We start from the raw sequence: 17,976 nt of genomic DNA, 5'->3' as shown, positions 1-17,976 counted from the left end.
GTTTGTGATCAATCATACAACCCCAGACACAGGCTAGGCCTATGGTTTGTTGGCCTATCCATTGGAAAGTGAAAGCTCACCTGGGAAACTAACTCCCATTGTCCTTGCGACACAGCACTGCACAGTACACACGAGCACACTGCACTCAACAAAATTGCATACAGAAAATAATGTGTAAAATGAGCAGCAAGTCACTTCAAATAAGCTACATAAAGTTACACATCAGAAAATGAAGTACTAGTGGTTGTGATACAAAATTACCACCACATTGTGCCAGATACCTGTAGGCCTATGCCTTTTTTTTAATCCCCCTATGACCTGTGTCCAGGGCCAGATTAAGATGACCTGGGGTCCCTAGGCTTCAAGTTGATGTGGGGCCCCCCAGAAAGCAAATTTTGAGACAAATTTACTTAGACGGTGTCATAATTTCGTGCTAGGAATTATGGATAACATTTTAGCACTCTAATTACAAAACAGTTTCTGTTCAGAGCGTTACAAATACATTTCTCCTTCCTGATTTGTAAGTAATGAACTACAATGCCCAAGTGGATTTATTATTACGTATGTAAGTAGCCTACCTCTGGATTTTGATCAACCTCCATCAATTTGGCTTTATCTACAGCAGTGGTCTCCAGATGGCGGCCCGCGGGCCAGATCCGGCCCGGGCCCGGACATGGCAAACATTTGGCCCGCCATGAAGTTGGAACAAATGAAAACATATGTGTGCTACCTGTGGCCATACAGTTGGGCGATTTGTTTGGCCCTCAGCCTCATTTGCACTGCATAATTTGGCCCTTGGGGAAAAATAATTGGAGACCTGATCACTGATCTCTTCATCCTCCACACTCTTGAGGTCACCTTCAACTAGTCCCCTTGGTCATTAGCCTGATTATCATCAACTTTCAATTCTCTTTGAGACTAGGAGGGCGTGGCCTGGCTACTGGGTCATACTAGGTGCCACCAGGCAGAACCCCTTGTCAGGAGTGCTGGAGTCCATTGCTGCAAGAGACATTAAGGTGTTTTTGTTAGAAGAAAACATTCTCCAAACAAATCTTTTCCTTTTGCATATTTTTGGGCTTTATTGGATAGGGCAGTCAGGTGCACTAAATTGTAGATCCCCGTGTTTCAAAATTGGCTTCATTCTTATTCTTTTTTGAAGTATTTTTGGCCTTTATTATTACAGGACAGTGAGAGAGTAGACAGGAAATGATTGGGGGGGACAAATGGGGCAGGGCCGGGAAATGACCCCAGCCGGACTCAAACCGGCGTCCCCGTGGGCAATGCAAGCCCAAATGTGGGGGGCTTAGCGCGCTTTATGGCATCTGTAGTTGAGTGCCCTTCCCCCCAAAAAAACAAAGAAGAGATATTTACGTAGTCCACACAGTATTCTGAACTTTACTCTGGGCCTGATGACAAGAAGTAAGTCTAACTTGCAACATTTGCGCAAAGCTTATCAGTGCTCTGTTTAACAGTTAGTCATGTACACCCTGCTTAGTTCAAGCAGTCTTGAATAACACCATGTACATTTCTCAGGCTGTGCATGTTCACGGTGTGTGCACATACTGTTAAATCAAGTAGATTTTGCTTTTGTTTCAGCCATGGAGATGAGATGACACACTGATAACACATCTGCACATTCAGAACATGGCTATTAATGAACAGCAGCATTGGACTAGCCTGGTTATCATCGACTTTCAAATCTCTTCGAGCCTTAGTCTGACCAAGAGCATAACAATTAATGTTCTCAAATGGCATGGTTGACCCACCTCCCTTGGTTTGCTACTGGTCTAGGGCAGAAACGGCTGAAACCAAACATTTTCTAAGTCCCAATAGAACGCCTCCGCTTAAACCACGTCACTGCCCTGAACACAGCTCTTGGAGATGCGCAAAGGTGATTGGTTCCCGACAAATTTGGTGGAGTTCCCCAGCCCGGCGGAGGTCAGATTGTACCTGAACAATCTCTTTGCCGGAGTAGTAGCAGAGCCGAGGGTGTTTGCATCATTACGAGGGCGTAGCCCAGGTATTGGACCTTACTGCATAGAAACATATGAATGTGCACTAAGGCATGTCATCATGAGATGCTATTAATAGCCCATCAGCCCGTCACACTCATGTCTTCAGGGTACCAAATAGGGTTTAACCACAACACCAAAGAGCCATGCAGGCCTGTTGGTGTGACAGTGAGGATACAGTGAGAATACTGTAGTTTCAGAAGGGATGACTTGCCGTGATCAGTCCATCGGCCCCAGACCCACTGGATGTCAGACATAAGTCTATGCAAGGGACCCAAATAAAGCTGAACCTGGAGAAACATAGAATGTTGGGCGCTCTTGATGGTGCAGGTTTTCCCTTTACCAACATTCTCGACGTGAGGAGGGTTTCCAACAATCAGAGGTTGAACAGCGCAGCCAGGATTGTTTTCAAATGGGGAAACCCATGCACATGTATGGTGGAAGATGTGTGAGGGCCTCTTTGCATGTGGAAAGTGAAGCGTGCTCTTCCAGAAGTAGAAGCTGGGTTAAAAGACTATTGAGTGATTACAATGGTTAATGGGCAAAAATGCAAATAGTTTTATGAGCCATATTGAAGAGAGGCTATAGGCCTGATGCCTTGTTGTTTGGGTACTATTTGTGGTGGCCTGATAGTACAGAAGCACATACACTGTGACAAGATAACTTAACAGGCCTGTCTCCTGAACTGAACTGAAGTGTACTGAAATAAGCAGCATCTAGAGGGAGCCAGAGTTTCATTTCATTTCACTGGCCACACACAGACCTGGCCTGCCGACAGGGGGGGACAAAGGGATATGTTGTCCCAGGGAGATAGGGGGCCCAGAAGTGGGTCCTCATTACATTGTATGCATTGGGTAGGGGCCCTTTCAGATGACTTTGTCCTGGGCCCAAAGGAAGCTGCCAGTGGCCCTGGGCCAGACCATTTATTCTTAATTACTTCATAATTCACAAATGGTCTGATAACGCTTCTCTGGAAAGGGTTTAGTTGTCCACCAAGCAGCTTGCCAGTAAGCCAGGGTTTCCCCCGGAACTGTATTGCGATGGCGGCCACCTTGACAAGAAACACCTACCACCTTGACTAGGTCCCCTGAAAAGATAAAGATTTCATGTTGTGAATGTAATTTCTAAAGTTGCGTAGCCAAAAAATGTATACTTTTAACGCCCCACCACCTTGACTGGCAAAATGCCTGTAATGCCTTCAAAATAACTGTAAGCAAATGCATTGGTCGCATAATAACATACGCCATGAACATCAACTGTCGATTGGTCCTCTCATTTCAAACCAGAGCTCACACCTCCCACCCACGCGGTCAAGGGCACAAGAGATCCAGACCAAAAAGGAATTAGGAAGTAATTAATGTGGCCGCACACAGAGTTGTGCAAAGACAGATCTATGGACTGGGGTGGGCCTGTGTTCTCCCCCTCTTCAGCCAAGCCCACACAATCAGAATTCTGGCATCAAGACCGAAAGGAGCAGACAGACAACTGATAGTCGTAGTTGGAAAGCCTGGTTGGATCGGCTATGTGTGCACGAGCCTTACTCTGGTTCAATCACTGCACCAGTTTGCAAAGTTTTGTTCCAGCTTCTGTTGTGATTAGCTATCAGTTAATATTAGACATGTCAAGCAAAATCAATCATTTGTTAGCCATGTATATTTGCTGGCAATATAATTCTTCGTTGTCAATAAAACTTTTATTATTTTTACACTCACAATAAGGGCCGTATAGGCTCCCATGCCTTTGGTTAACACACGTTTTGTAAGCCACTTATTAGGCAGGAATTAATAGTTAATGTGAAATCTGTTCTAATGTGCAATCAGTAGAGATCCTCAATGTAGTATACTGCACTTTGGTTCTCTGCATTGCATTCAGGTGATGGCGACTGCATACTGCAGGCTACTTACACAGACATAATGAAACTAATAAAACCAAACTGAGAAGAGGCGGCTGTACTGCTCTAAGTGTTATTCACAAGAAATGAAGAGTTCCCCTTTTTACTATGTATTCAACAAGGGTGTAGCCACTGGCGTAAAGCACTTCAGGCCCCCCTTGCAAGCTACCAAGAATGGGCATGTGTTACTGCTGATTTTTTTTTCCAAATACCCTGTATCAAGAGTAATTTGTACTGGCCTACAGATAAACAGACATCATGCTTAAGAAACAAATCAATGTTTTTTTCTTTTGATTTTGCAAAGTTCTCATTTATTTTGCAACACAACATAGATAAAAAATATTACTTTGATAAGCAACACTTGATAAACATATCCACTTAAATGCTAATGTTCCGTATTCACCTGTTGAAATACTTAATCACAATTAGACATGGATTGTAAAGGTTTCAAAATGTTACGTTTGATGCCATGACGCCATTTTATCAACATAATTACAATAAGTAAACTACACTCTAACATACTATACTATACAGTCGAACTGCCCTAATTAGGTAAAGGAAAAATTACTTTAAAGACGAAAAAATAAGTGTTGTACATTGGTTCTAACTACTTGCAGAATATGTTTTATTTACATTGCTGGTTTATGCTGCCTTTTAAAGACACAGTGCAAGAATAATTCTTCAACAAAGACAAATGGAAGGCTATCACTGCCCAACCAGACTGCTATGGACCATCAAACCTGCATTTTCTTAATATGAAGAAGCAAGAGATTCGCAAGACAAAGGAGGAATAAAACCAATGAACACTCTAAATTATAAGCTCTAAACTCTGTTTTGATTCTACATATAAAGCATGTTCAACCACTGCACTGTTGATTAACCAAAAACATGCAACGTTCAGTTCTGCACATAGATTGTATATTATACATTCTATGGTTCTGCAACATTCTGCTGCTGTCATGCATCTTGAATGTGGTCACTGGGTATTTCTCAATGTGAAGTGTACTAGCCTTGGTAGGATGAGTAACGCCCATTTATCACAGATTTCACCAAAGACTATCCAATCGCTTGTCCTAAGTGTTTAGTAACTGAATACACCGGGCGCAAATGGGCGTTGCTCGTCCAAGCCAGACGAGGACACTTCACTTTGAGAAATACCCACTGTTTCAGTACACTGGCTCTGCCTTACGTGATCAGTAGCCATGGCTCTGCAGTGCACGATGGGTAGCCATGTTGGCTCTGCAGTGCATGCTGGGTAGCCATGTTGGCTCTGCAGTGCATGCTGGGCCTCTGTGTGTCAGTGCATCTGCAGCAGGCTATAGGTGGGGTCCTGTTGTGTGGTGTCCACTCTTCTCTGCTGCTGCTGAACTGAGCCCACTGGCTCAGCTATACGGCTGTAGGTGGCGTCCTCCTGTGTCACATCCGCTCTCTGCTGCTGCTGCTGCTGCTGTACTGAGCCCACTGGCTCAGGGATACGACAGTAGGTGTGATAGGGGTCTTCTTTCTTGCCCGCTGTTGCATCAGCTAAACGGCTGGCGATGGTGCAAACCATAGGAGATTTCTGGAAGGCTACTCAAAGTCCGTCCAATCGCGTTCGAGGAATCCCCTGGTCCAATCAGAGGCTTTGTTGTGATTTTTCTTAATGGCGGCGGCCAGCCATCGCTTCATCGCAGTCGGAAAAACAACGTCTTTCTATGCAATGATTGCGGTATTAAACAGATTAAACTTACACAATGGTTTATAAAAAAAGGTTAAACATGCATCCGATTTGTGTTATTTATCTCTCCGTGTCTCTTTGAGACTCGGTTATTAGCTGCCTGTTAATGTCACAGACGTATAGAAGTCTGCTATACACATCTATGGCTAATGTAGCCAGGTATACTACAGACTAATAATAGTATACTGTCAAAAGAGAGTTCAGCAGTATTAACAAAAAGTAACTTGGGTAACTTAATCATTGTTGGGACTGGGAGTAACTCATTATGTAATGCCTTACTTTTTAGCTGTAACGCTGTAATGTAAACGCATGACATCGTGTGAAGACCTATATACTAGTCTAGTTACTTACTGTAATTCAATGGTGTTCAGTGTGTGGGGGGCTAAAAAACAACCTGAACCTGCTACTGGAAAAATATCCCTTGGATGGAAGGTGGAATTGTCATGAGTCAATTACACTGTAACTTCAGATCCATATGCCTAACTAAAGCACCTAACCCCACATTGCTCCAGGGCAGGTACCCAACAACCTTGTATACGGTTTTAATGTAGCAGTAGTAGTACTCACATTACACACCTTAAGCATGGTGGCAACTGAAAACAGTGGAGTTGACATGGACTGTTGAACGTCTTTCAGTGACATTCAATTCTACAATGTTGGCTCCAAAGCCCCTGCTTGAGTCACTTTTTTAAACCTCAGTTTGCCATCACACATGCTTGACCTCATCTAAAGCAATGGTGTTCAACATGGTCTCTGAGACACAGACCAAGGACCTGGATCACTCAAGGGAACTACGTTGTGTGGTCTGTTAAGACAAAGATAAATTCATTTGATCATGTGGTATACGAGAGAATTTTACAAAAAAAATTCTCCCCTTTCAAGTCGAGCATTTGCTGTGGGTCTAATATTGTGCTGGCAAGAGTACTGCATTATTGCAGTGGTATTGTATGCAAGGACTACTTTGAAAAGCCAGCAACATTGAATCAGTAATACAGCAGTTTAAGCAACTAGCCCAACACTCGATTTAATACAAACATGGGTGTCTGAGTTTCTATTTGAAAACTGTCATTTGAACAAGGTGACATTCAATTCTGCAACGTTGGCGTCTTCCATGCAGCCCCAAAACATGTCACTGCCCTGCTTTACAGAAAGCTTTTTTCTTAAATAATTTTGTTATCGTACATGTGAGTGGCTGAGTTTCAATTTGAACAGTCATTTGAGTGACTAGATGCATCCAGCAACAATCAAATTTATACACATTTTCAACATGTAGGCAACAACTTGTGCAACAGGGGCTTTGAGGTCAGGGTCACCCCTCAGCTTTACTTCTCATGCGACTAAGAGGTTGACTTGAGCAATATTTTTGTATGACACAAATGTACTTTCCCTTTTTACACCGCTGATGGGTTGTAATGACTTTAAAATAATGGCACACAACACAGAATAAATAATCACAGTTCACTTTATTAAAGACCCAAGTTCACCAACCTCTTATATTACATTACAAAGATGCTAAGGTCCAAATTGACTAAGAGAGACATAGTCAATAGCATACACTAGTTGAAGTGACGGACACTGAGGCAAGCACACCAAGGGGCAATGCGCCAGCAGAGTACAGTCAGCACTGAGTCAATAACAAAAGGAGCTGATGGTGTTATGGGCCCTGTGGAATCAAAAAATGCCATCTCTGAGTAGTGCATGACTGCATCAATAAATTACTTACCAAAAGCAAAACAATAGCAATAAAGATAATGGATGGACATACAAACATAAAGATATGGGTCTAGTACTTTAGCCTCGGATCGCTTGCTACACTATTGGGGAACAATGACTCAGTAAGATCACCTTGTTTGGGGCAGATGCCTAATTGGGGTTGACAATGTGACGGAGTTGGCCCTAGTTTGGGATCAGTAGAAGGTCAGTCTTATACAGGTTTAGCTGATAGTTTTGAAAAGCTGCATCTATGAACCTTCCGCATCGTTGTCTGATGGGACACCAGTGAGCGAAACCCTCCAAAACCGGACTCGAAGATGATCCCAAGAAGACTGGAAGGAGCCCAACATTACTGGTGGGAGAGGAAAACAAATACAGGTAAGATTCATGTCATTAGTTAGTCTGTGTTTCTTCTGTGGTCTTTGATAGGGGAAAGTTATTTATTCACTGTTTTTTTTACTTAGTCCTTTTCAGAAAAATAAATAAATAAATGCTCAGGGCTAACAAGAAAAAAATGTGGGCACATAAGCTTAATTCGTGATAGTCAGTTTGATCAGACGTCCAATACCGCCAAATTATCATATAGAACCAGAACACAGGATATTTAAGCTCGTGCGCAAACACAAGTATAAATCAGCAGCCAAGTTCAAGATTGACTTTGTGGGGAAGACTTTGAGAGTGATTACGAATCCAGCTACAACTAATTGACTTAAGTAACGTTTTTAATTTTGACAGCACAGATTTGTTGAGTGGCGTTTTAATTTCAGGTCAGCCTTCGGCCTTACTTAACTTAGTAGATCTGTCGAGGTAAGTAAACAAACCAAATGTGCCATGAATGAATCAATAGCCGAACATTATTATAAAATCAGGAGTCATTGACCAAATGTCATTAGCCATATTTTGTTTTAGCTAAAGCATATCCTAGCCAGCAAGTTCGAGGTCTACGATGTCTGATTTATTATGCGGTCTATTCGGTTTTATCGATTGACTCCATGTCTAATACCGAAAGAATAGTTATAACTATTTAGCTGAGAATATGAATTAGCTGAGTTAGAACTAGCTAAAGTCAGGATATGCAGGCGCGTGGATACGCGCGAGCAATGGACATGGCGGGATTTCAGGGATTCAACTGGGGCTTGTGCTAGTCATTCCAAGGCCATTATCGACCATGGTACATTTCATTAAACATCATGAACATTCTTAAAAATAGCCTTACACATGACACATGAAAACGAACTACTTACCACATTTGTCCGACCTCTCTTAGTTTCCTCAATGTCGTTGTTCACAGGCTGAAAGAGTAAACATATCAGTCAGTTTTCTGATTCAGAGCTGTAATGATACTAAAAGCAGAGCCCTTACTAGAATATTTCTGCTAGCAGCAAGGCTCCATGTGGAAAATGGCTAGCGACTCGACTGACACATCCACTAACCATTTTCGATGCAAAACTTATTTTCTGTTTAAAATAGATCTCAATAGTGTCTCGCATTTTTTCATGCTCGTCACTGCATTATACTTCGCAAAATTGGCAAGAAAGCAGAACAACTTACCAAGTTGTGGACGTATTAGACGACCACCTGAACTTGACGCTGGCCTGCTCGGATTGGAAATGATGACTGCACTGCAAGTTAGCAACAAGCGCTACTTTTTATATGCAAGCATGCGCGCAGATAAAATACGTCATGCTGGCAGACACGAAATTATCTTCAGTCCTTGGTCTCTGCCGCCCCCTAGTGATGTAATAGGATCGATGACCAACGCATGATGATGCATTTGATGTTTTTTTTTTGTTTTTTTTTAAATATTATTATTATTTTCTTTACAGATGTGTGACCACGCTCTTATTGCAGACAATCTGTCTGATTACCCATTACTAAAGGTCAGACATTTTGGCATTATGTCCTACATGCATGATCCATTCACAATATACATAACCCAACACATGCATATCATACCCTAGTCTCACTTAGTAAACTGGGTATATCAAACAATTTAAATGTATTTCAGAGCATAATTGATACTGTAATTTGCATTTTGCCAGAACCTTATGCCGGAAGGTTATACCTATCATGTATGCAGCATCGAACAAAATGACAACAACTTTAAAGCTCGGCTTAAAATGAAGCTACACAGTGAGGATGAGGTGCTGCAGTGGCAGGAGGATTTCAAGGGGTCATCTGGGTTGACCTGGAGGAAGTCAAAGACGTACCCAGTTGTATGTCAAGGGTCTAACCAGTACAGGGTTAGTGCAGACTTCAAAGACCCACAGTTTGTTCCAATTACACATTTTGTGTTGCTGTGTGTTGTAGACCCACATGTGCTTGTTAACTGTTATAGTGTGAATTTGTTGCCCTGAGCTGAACATTGTATTTTTGCAATAGGTAGACTTGAGGTGCCACCACAACACCCGCACCAACAAGTTAACAACAAAAAACACCCGTTGCCCTGCCTACATGAACCTCATTTTGAAAAGGCAGACATACAGTCAGGGGCGGAAGTCACGGTTAGTATCTTACATATATATTTATTAATGCATTACTTTTTGCAGTAACCCTTTACAGGAGACAAAAGCTGTAATTCCATTGCAGCCTTATGTGAGTTGCTGTAAATGTGTGATTTCCTCTTCTTTCCTAGGTCTGAAGATGGCCATATCAGAGAAGGGTATTATTTTACAATTAATTTGAATAATAACCACAACCACTACATCACCTGTGCCGCTGCTCTGTCTAAGAGAGACGTGGGCAAAGACACAATCGAAAAACTTAAGACATTATTTAGAAATGGCCACTCCCCTGCATCAGCCCTGGATACCATCAAATATGACCTCCAGGAAAAAGAGGGAGCTAATTACTGGCTGGTGGCTGCCGATCGGTCGGTGTGCCCTGACAGGGATTTCTGTTACCACCTTTACAGTAAAATGTTCAGGGAGGCCTATGGTGCTCAGGATGGGGATGCAATGGAGGAAGACCTGAGGTGCAGACTGGAGGACTTCAACAAGGAGCAAGGTGAAGTCTGCTCGAAGATGGCTAGGACGGAGGACGGACAAATGGTGGTGGTGGTGTGTACCCCTTTAATGAAGAGGGTGCACTCCTACGTGAGGCAGAGTGGGGAAATGGTTTTCCTGGACTCCACGGGAAACTGCGACCGCCAGAACCACCGGCTGTTTCTCCTTTTGACCCACTGCTCTGCAGGTGGGTTGCCACTGGGAGTAATGGTGACCACCTCCGAGAGTCAGCAGACCATCAGCGCTGCTCTCCAGCTCCTTAGCACCGTCCTCCCTCAGGATGCCTTCTTTGGTCGTCAGGAGAATGGTCCCTTGGTCTTCATGACAGATGACTGCCTGGCCCTGAGAAACTCCCTGAGAGCCCTGTACCCGAATTCCACATGTGTCCTGTGCATTTTCCACCTTGCACAGGCCATGTGGAGGTGGCTATGGAGTTGCCATCATGGCATCCCCAAGGGACATCGGCCTCAGTTGATGAGGGAGTTCCAGCGCCTCATCTACGCCGACTCGCCAGCCACCTTGGAGAAACTTCACAAGGCCTTCCTCGAGGACCCAGTGGCCAGGGAGCACCCGCAGTTCCAGAAACACCTGGCTGAAGTGTATGGGAGACGGGAGGAGTGGGCCATCTGCCTCCAAACAGGGCTCCCAACAAGGGGGCACCATACAAATAACTTTTCGGAGGGGGCAATGCGGGTCCTCAAGGACAAGGTCCTACATCGGCTGAAGGCGTATAACCTGACCCAGCTTGTGGACTTTGTCCACACCAGGTTGGAGGCTCATTATGCCCGTCGCCTAACAGATGAGGCCAACAACCGAGGGAGAAGAGAGGGCAGCACAAGCAAAGTTGACTTTGAAGGGATTGTGAAGGTAATCTTGCAAATCTTTCATCTATGATCACATTTCAAAAGTGGTTTTATGAATTGTTTTTGTGAAAAACTCTTCATTTGTGCATTTTGGATACAGGAGGATGACATGAACTTCAGTGTACCCAGCTCAACAGGTGCAGAGAGGTACCATGTGAGCATGGACATCGGCTTCTGCTCTTGTCCAGAGGGCGTGTCTGGGCAGCGGTGTGTAGAAATAATTCTCTGATGACAAACAATATGCTGTACTATGATTTTCCATCCCTGTGTTTCCATTAAAAAGCAACCTTTTGTGGGAGGAGACACAGAGAGACGAAAGATGCCAAGTGAGGCCAATGCTGTCCAGGCCTCTCACTCTCTCTCTTTTCGCGAAAGTCAATTGTAAACCTGGTCTGATTGTTGTGTCTAGTTGTATTAATAAGTTTTCTTAACAGGTGCAAGCACCAGGTAGCTGTTGAGAGGGCGTTTGCACTGGAGGAAACCTTTCCTCACACATCCACCACATCCCAGAGGAAGCTTTATCATAAGATAGCCACTGGTGGTAAGATACATTTTTTTTTATAGATGAATTAGCCATTGATGTAACTGCATATATAACAAGGAATTTAAAAAATATTTTTTTTTCACAGGAGCTGAATTTCCTGAGGAGTGGTTCCATTCACTGTCGTTAACCAGCGGAGCACCTCAGCCACACCAGGACAAAGCAGTTGAATGTGAGTTAAGCAATGATAATGGTAATGATAACTGTATCTGTACAGCACATTTCATATAAGACATGCAAATACACAACATTATCTCTCTCTCTCTCTCTCTCTCTCTCTCTCTCTCTCTCTCTCTGTAGGCAGCGGACCAACTGCTGACGCCCTGAGAAACGAGTCACCTCAGCCACACCAGGACAAAGCAGTTGAATGTGAGTTAAGCAATGATAATGGTAATGATAACTGTATCTGTACAGCACATTTCATATAAGACATGCAAATACACAACATTATCTCTCTCTCTCTCTCTCTCTCTCTCTCTGTAGGCAGCGGACCAACTGCTGACGCTCTGAGAAACGGGTCACCTCAGCCACACCAGGACAAAGCAGTTGAATGTGAGTTAAGCAATGATAATGGTAATGATAACTGTATCTGTACAGCACATTTCATATAAGACATGCAAATATACAACATTATCTCTCTCTCTCTCTCGCTCTCTCTCTCTCTCTCTCTGTAGGCAGCGGACCAACTGCTGACGCTCTGAGAAACGGGTCACCTCAGCCACACCAGGACAAAGCAGTTGAATGTGAGTTAAGCAATGATAATGGTAATGATAACTGTATCTGTACAGCACATTTCATATAACACATGCAAATACACAACATTATCTCTCTCTCTCTCTCTCTCTCTCTCTCTCTCTCTCTCTCTGTAGGCAGCGGACCAACTGCTGACGCCCTGAGAAACGGGTCACCTCAGCCACACCAGGACAAAGCAGTTGAATGTGAGTTAAACATAAAATAAAACAGATAAAATAAAATAAAAATGGAGCTGAAATAAAATAAACTTTCTGACTTTTTTGTCTAATCTTTCCCTCTCTCCAGGCGAGTTGGTGAATGAACTGTCCGCCATGTTCGAGGAACTGACAACGCAGCTGAAGGGTGACCCCAGTTTTAGAGCCCCTATTGCCAGTTTTTTGAGATCATACAGGGCAATAACAACTGTCAGTGGGCTCCAATCAGCCCTTTTCAGTTTTAATAAGGGTGGGGTCAGGGTGGGATTACAGAGGCCAACGGGATTCCTCCAATCCTCAACCAGAATCCCAATCCAGCCAACGGCCGTTGGGAGGAGGAAAGCACATCTGGGAGGAAGGAGGTCCTTCCCCACAAAAAAACAAGAAAAACGGGACCATCCCTATCACAGATGTGGTAGGAAGACGGCTGCTCCACACAGCTTAGCATACTGTGTGGAGACAAATAGTGCTCTAGGGGGGACACACTGATTTATTTTTCCTCTGCTTTCCTCTCTTCTCTTCTCCTTCTCTCTCCTTTGCTCTCCTCCCCACCCTCTTCATCTCCTCTGTCTCTCCTCCCCTCTCCTCTCCACCCTCTTCCTCTCCTCTCATCTCCTCCACTCCTCTCTCCTCTGTCTCTCCTCCCTCTGCCTCCATGACCCTGACCTGTTATAAAATTGTTGCCACCAGAATGTCAATAAACCGTTATGTTGTCCATATATTGCAGCTGATATGAGAGTACAACAACCTCCAAATTTATTTCATTAGTCTCTTTCTAATATTAGACAATATCATCAATAGTGACATTTGTGGTGTTCGGGTCCAACCAACCCAAAGATATTTATAGCAGGATAAACCAAATATCAACTAAATTAGTTTTTCACTGCATACATAAAATGAATGTTTAAATATGTTGGTTTTGTGTTTTTTTCAATATTTGTATGATTTTAGTGTGGTAAATATACGAAATATGTCACAACTATTCCGACAATCTAATGCAAAGATATACTACACTATATTGTATTCAAGCATAAAAGCATGTATAAATGTATAAAAGCTATTTCTATGTTAGTCCATATGTGTCCATGTTCCATAACTATTTTTGTTAAATAAACAAAAAAAATGTTACGCGCAAAATCTGAAACTTTGTTGGTTGGTCATTCATCCCTGTTGTATTTGGTAACAAGGCCCACTGCAGGTTTTCATAAGACAGGCTAAAGCTAGACATTAACAGGCAGCTAATAACCGAGTCTCAAAGAGCCATAAAGAGACACGGAGAGAGAAATAACACAAATCGGATGCATGTTTAACCTTTTTTTATAAACCATTGTCTAAGTTTAATCTGTTTAATACCGCAATCATTGCATAGAAAGACGTTGTTTTTCCGACTGCGATGAAGCGATGGCTGGCCGCCGCCATTAAGAAAAATCACAACAAAGCCTCTGATTGGACCAGGGGATTCCTCGAACGCGATTGGACGGACTTTGAGTAGCCTTCCAGAAATCTCCTATGGTTTGCACCATCGCAAACGGCTGTAGGTATTGTGGGGGTCTTCTTTCTTGCCTGCTGTTGCATCAGCTATACGGCTGTAGGTGTGATAGGGGTCCTCCTTCACCCCCACTGCATCAGGTATAGTACTGTACGTGTGATATGGGTTCGCCTGACAAAGGGTACAAACCAGTGAAACATGTCATTCTAATGGCATTATGCTGACATAAGAGCGTAAAGCTGACTGCATGAAAGATTCAATGTAAGATAGGCCTACAACGACTTCTCGTTATTGATATGCCTGTCCATAGTGTCATGTCATACTCTTTCAAGCTCTGTGTATTAAACATATCAACCCTGGACATCTATAAATTAGACACATCACTAAAGATTCGAGCAAACGCAATAAGATCATCGAAATATACAATTGAAAGAGATCTTAGCCCTGCTGATACAAAAGTGTAAAGGTACTAGATAAGTAAAGAAGAAAAAGGCATGGAACAGCACAATTCCATGGGTTACAGGCATATCAGCAAAAGCAAACATCAGCAGCTATTAAAAGATTCATTAAAAGATTTACACTAGACGCAGCAGCAGACATGTGAAGCCTATTAGATAACTGTATATTACATTATATTTACAGTAGCAGACGCTTTTGACCAAAGTGACTCACAAGGAGGATGTGGTGAGGATGTGGTGAGAGTGTGCATGCAGACTGAGCCAGGCGAGGGACTGAGACCAGTTTAAGATCTAACACACAATGTGTCTAGTGGTCCTCTTAAACCAATACTGTATTTCTGTAAATAGCCTACATCATTTTACAGTACACCTTCCCTTGAGTTAAATAATTAAGTTTTACCTTACTCCTGTACTTCCAGCCATCCTCTGAGTCTGGCAGAGGAAACTTTACCTCCAAACTAGTTTATGTCACTAAATCAAGTCAAGTTACCAGACTATTGAACCAGACTACCATGTCGTGGCTATTGGCTGTTCAGCACAGGGGCCACAGCAGGGGCCAGGAGGAAATCTACAGGGCCCCTGGCCCACCCTGGCCCCTGTCTAGAACCGCCTATGGCCCCCACCAACCTGGCAGTTTAGGAGTGTCATTGCCAGTGGTGATGTCTGTGGCGAGCAGGGGGTTGTTGTCAATATTGGTACTGTATATCTGTGTTTCAGTATATAGGCTACACCATAGTGTACTTACATCATCCTGTTGAGAAGCACTGGGGTCCTTTTTATCAGCATCTGAAAGATTTCATCAATAGAATCATAAGAGTGAGCTGTAGACTTGTTTGTCCAAGCTAACATCAACGGTTGGGTTTCAATTTCACACCTAACTAAAGCCTGGGCCTTCTAGGTCACCAAACAAGGTGTTTGACCACTTACCAAAGAATGACTCATTGGCATGACAGTCATAGCACACCCATACCACAACCCTTGTACTAGTCACGCCATGCCAGTGTGTGTATGTGTTTGTTTGTGTGTATGAGTGCGTGCACATGTGTGCGTAGTACACTCGTACGTAGGCTACGTATGAGCGGTTACCTGAAGTTGGAGTTAATGGTATTGAGGTGATCATACTATAGAGTCCAGGAGGCTCAGTGGCCATCTGATGGATTACATAGAATTGTGTTATTTATTTGAGCTCGTTATTTTACTTTGGACATTATCATTTTGTTAATTAACCCATTTGCACAGTGTCAAAGTTATAACATTACTGTGTCACCAAAACTGTAATGACTAAGTCTTAATCTGGTAACCTAGGCTACTTAAAGGGACAGTTTGGTCAATTTCAACATGCAGTTGTATTGCTCACGCTACCCTTGACTTGTCAGTACCTGGTGATGCCACATTTTTTGGCTCAGCCCTTTCCGAGATATGAGCAATTCTAATGGGGGCAGCGTTTGTTTACATTTTTAAAAAATGAAACATAGGCCAACTCCAGATATTTTCCCAAAAGGTACTGCTGTTTGCTAGTTGTCTGCTGATGTTTTATAACCTTTTGGATGTTTTTGGGAATAAATAAAAATGTTTTTTTGAAATGTAAACAAAGAGCTGCCCCCATTACAATGACCAGGATCTCGGAAACGGCTGAAGAAGAAGAAAAACAAATCTCAGGCACTGACAAGTCCAGGGTAGTGTGAGCATTACAACTGCATGTTGAAATTGACCAAACTGTCCCTTTAAGGCTCTCTTTAATGTCTTAGCAATGCTGTTATGATGTAGTTGAGTCTTTCCAGCAAAGAGGCTTACTTGCACCGATGGCCAATCCATATCATCAGTAGACACACTTATTGTAAATGGTAAAATAGCCCACTTACTGTGCTTGTACTTTGTCCAGGCCCCATACCTGAAATACAGTGCATTAGTATGTACAGTATATTTGCATAATGTCCTTACAAAGCCTCATTCACACACGTCTCTGCTAGTTACTCGCTGCTAGTTACTCGCTCAGTTACTAGTTCCAGGGAGATGAGTAGGCGAGGAGGCGAGTAGGCGAGGAGTGTACAAGCGATCCGATGTGGACAGATTTTGAGTTTAAAATATTTTAACTTTGAGCGACGTGAGTAAGCGAGTAACCAATTGTAATGCAGAGTTCGCACCCAGCTGTATCTTTCTCAACGCCCCCTCTAAAGTTCACCACTGCCCCCTTGGGGGCTGTACAGTCCCCGTTGAGAAAGACTAATGTACAGTGAGTATAATGACGTGAAGCATCTTACCCTGTGTGCTCCTGACATGAGTATTCTGTGAACTGTTTGGAAAAAAAACACAAGGAAATGAATCAGTGATTATTTTTATTTAGAGAAAAAAAGACTGTAACGTAATTAAGTTCCAGAGAATATGTACACTTACTTCTGACGTTTACACTTCTCTGGAAAAGGGAATTAAAGAAGAATTGTGACATTAGAAAAGTGCTAATGTCAAGCCCATTGCAAATACTAACTGATTTCACACTGATAATGTTCACTGCGCGTAGTTTGCTGATGACATAGATATCGACACCCTTCTATCTCTGTCTTTATTGCTTAAGGGACAGTTGAGAGTATGACAGGGAGAGAGTAAGAGAGAGAGATGGGGCAGGGTTGGCAAAGGACCCAGGCAGGACTCAAACCCGGGTCGCCATGGGAATGCAAGACCATATGTGGGGGGCTAAGCGCACTGCACCACAGTGCCCCCCTAGAAGAGAAGAGAAGAGAAGAGAAGAGAAGAGAAGAGAAGAGAAGAGAAGAGAAGAGAAGAGAAGAGAAGAGAAGAGAAGAGAAGAGAAGAGAAGAGAAGAGAAGAGAAGAGAAGAGAAGAGAAGAGATCTAGAATGGTGTTTTGTTCTATAATATTAGGGTGTCTGTAGAGGATTAGTGGGTTCTGTTATTATTGTTGTAAAATGATAACTTACGACTTTTCCAAAAGAAGACATAATGTGAGGAGGCCAATCAGCAAAACAAAAGAGGACTCCGGCCACCACATAAATCACCAATGCTGTCAGTGGAGAAGAATAAACAAGTGTAAGCATCATGGCATCATAGCTGGCACAGTGACCGAAATAAGATTGCAGCATTAATTGTCTGTAAGTAAGTGTCTAAAATCAAAACAAAGTGATTGTAAAAAAAAAAAAAAGTTCAGAGTCAGGAAAATATTTTAGTTAGGTTAGAGTATGTTTGAGGCCTACAACTGGGCGTAATTAAACTGTATGCCTAAGGTGTTCATGAAAAGGAGAAAAGGTACTGGACAGTCTGAAGGCCACAGTACCAAAACCTCATCCAAAAAAAGAAAAGAAATAAAGTATATTTATCATGATCAG

At 42.9% G+C, this 17,976-nt stretch overlaps 1 long non-coding RNA gene across 1 annotated transcript; it reads right to left on the bottom strand.

The window, feature by feature from the left end:
• Nucleotides 1–7,115: 7,115 nt before the first annotated feature.
• LOC134463194 (uncharacterized) lies at nt 7,116–8,957 on the bottom strand. The gene is made up of 3 exons (XR_010037671.1): nt 8,885–8,957; nt 8,578–8,625; nt 7,116–7,685 (listed from the first exon to the last, which is right to left on the bottom strand). It is a non-coding gene; the product is annotated as an uncharacterized LOC134463194 (long non-coding RNA).
• Between the last annotated feature and the right edge of the window lie 9,019 nt (nt 8,958–17,976).

This window comes from Engraulis encrasicolus, chromosome 14 (assembly GCF_034702125.1).
Source record: "Engraulis encrasicolus isolate BLACKSEA-1 chromosome 14, IST_EnEncr_1.0, whole genome shotgun sequence".
NCBI lineage: Eukaryota > Metazoa > Chordata > Actinopteri > Clupeiformes > Engraulidae > Engraulis > Engraulis encrasicolus.
This window is presented reverse-complemented; position numbering and strand designations above follow the sequence as displayed.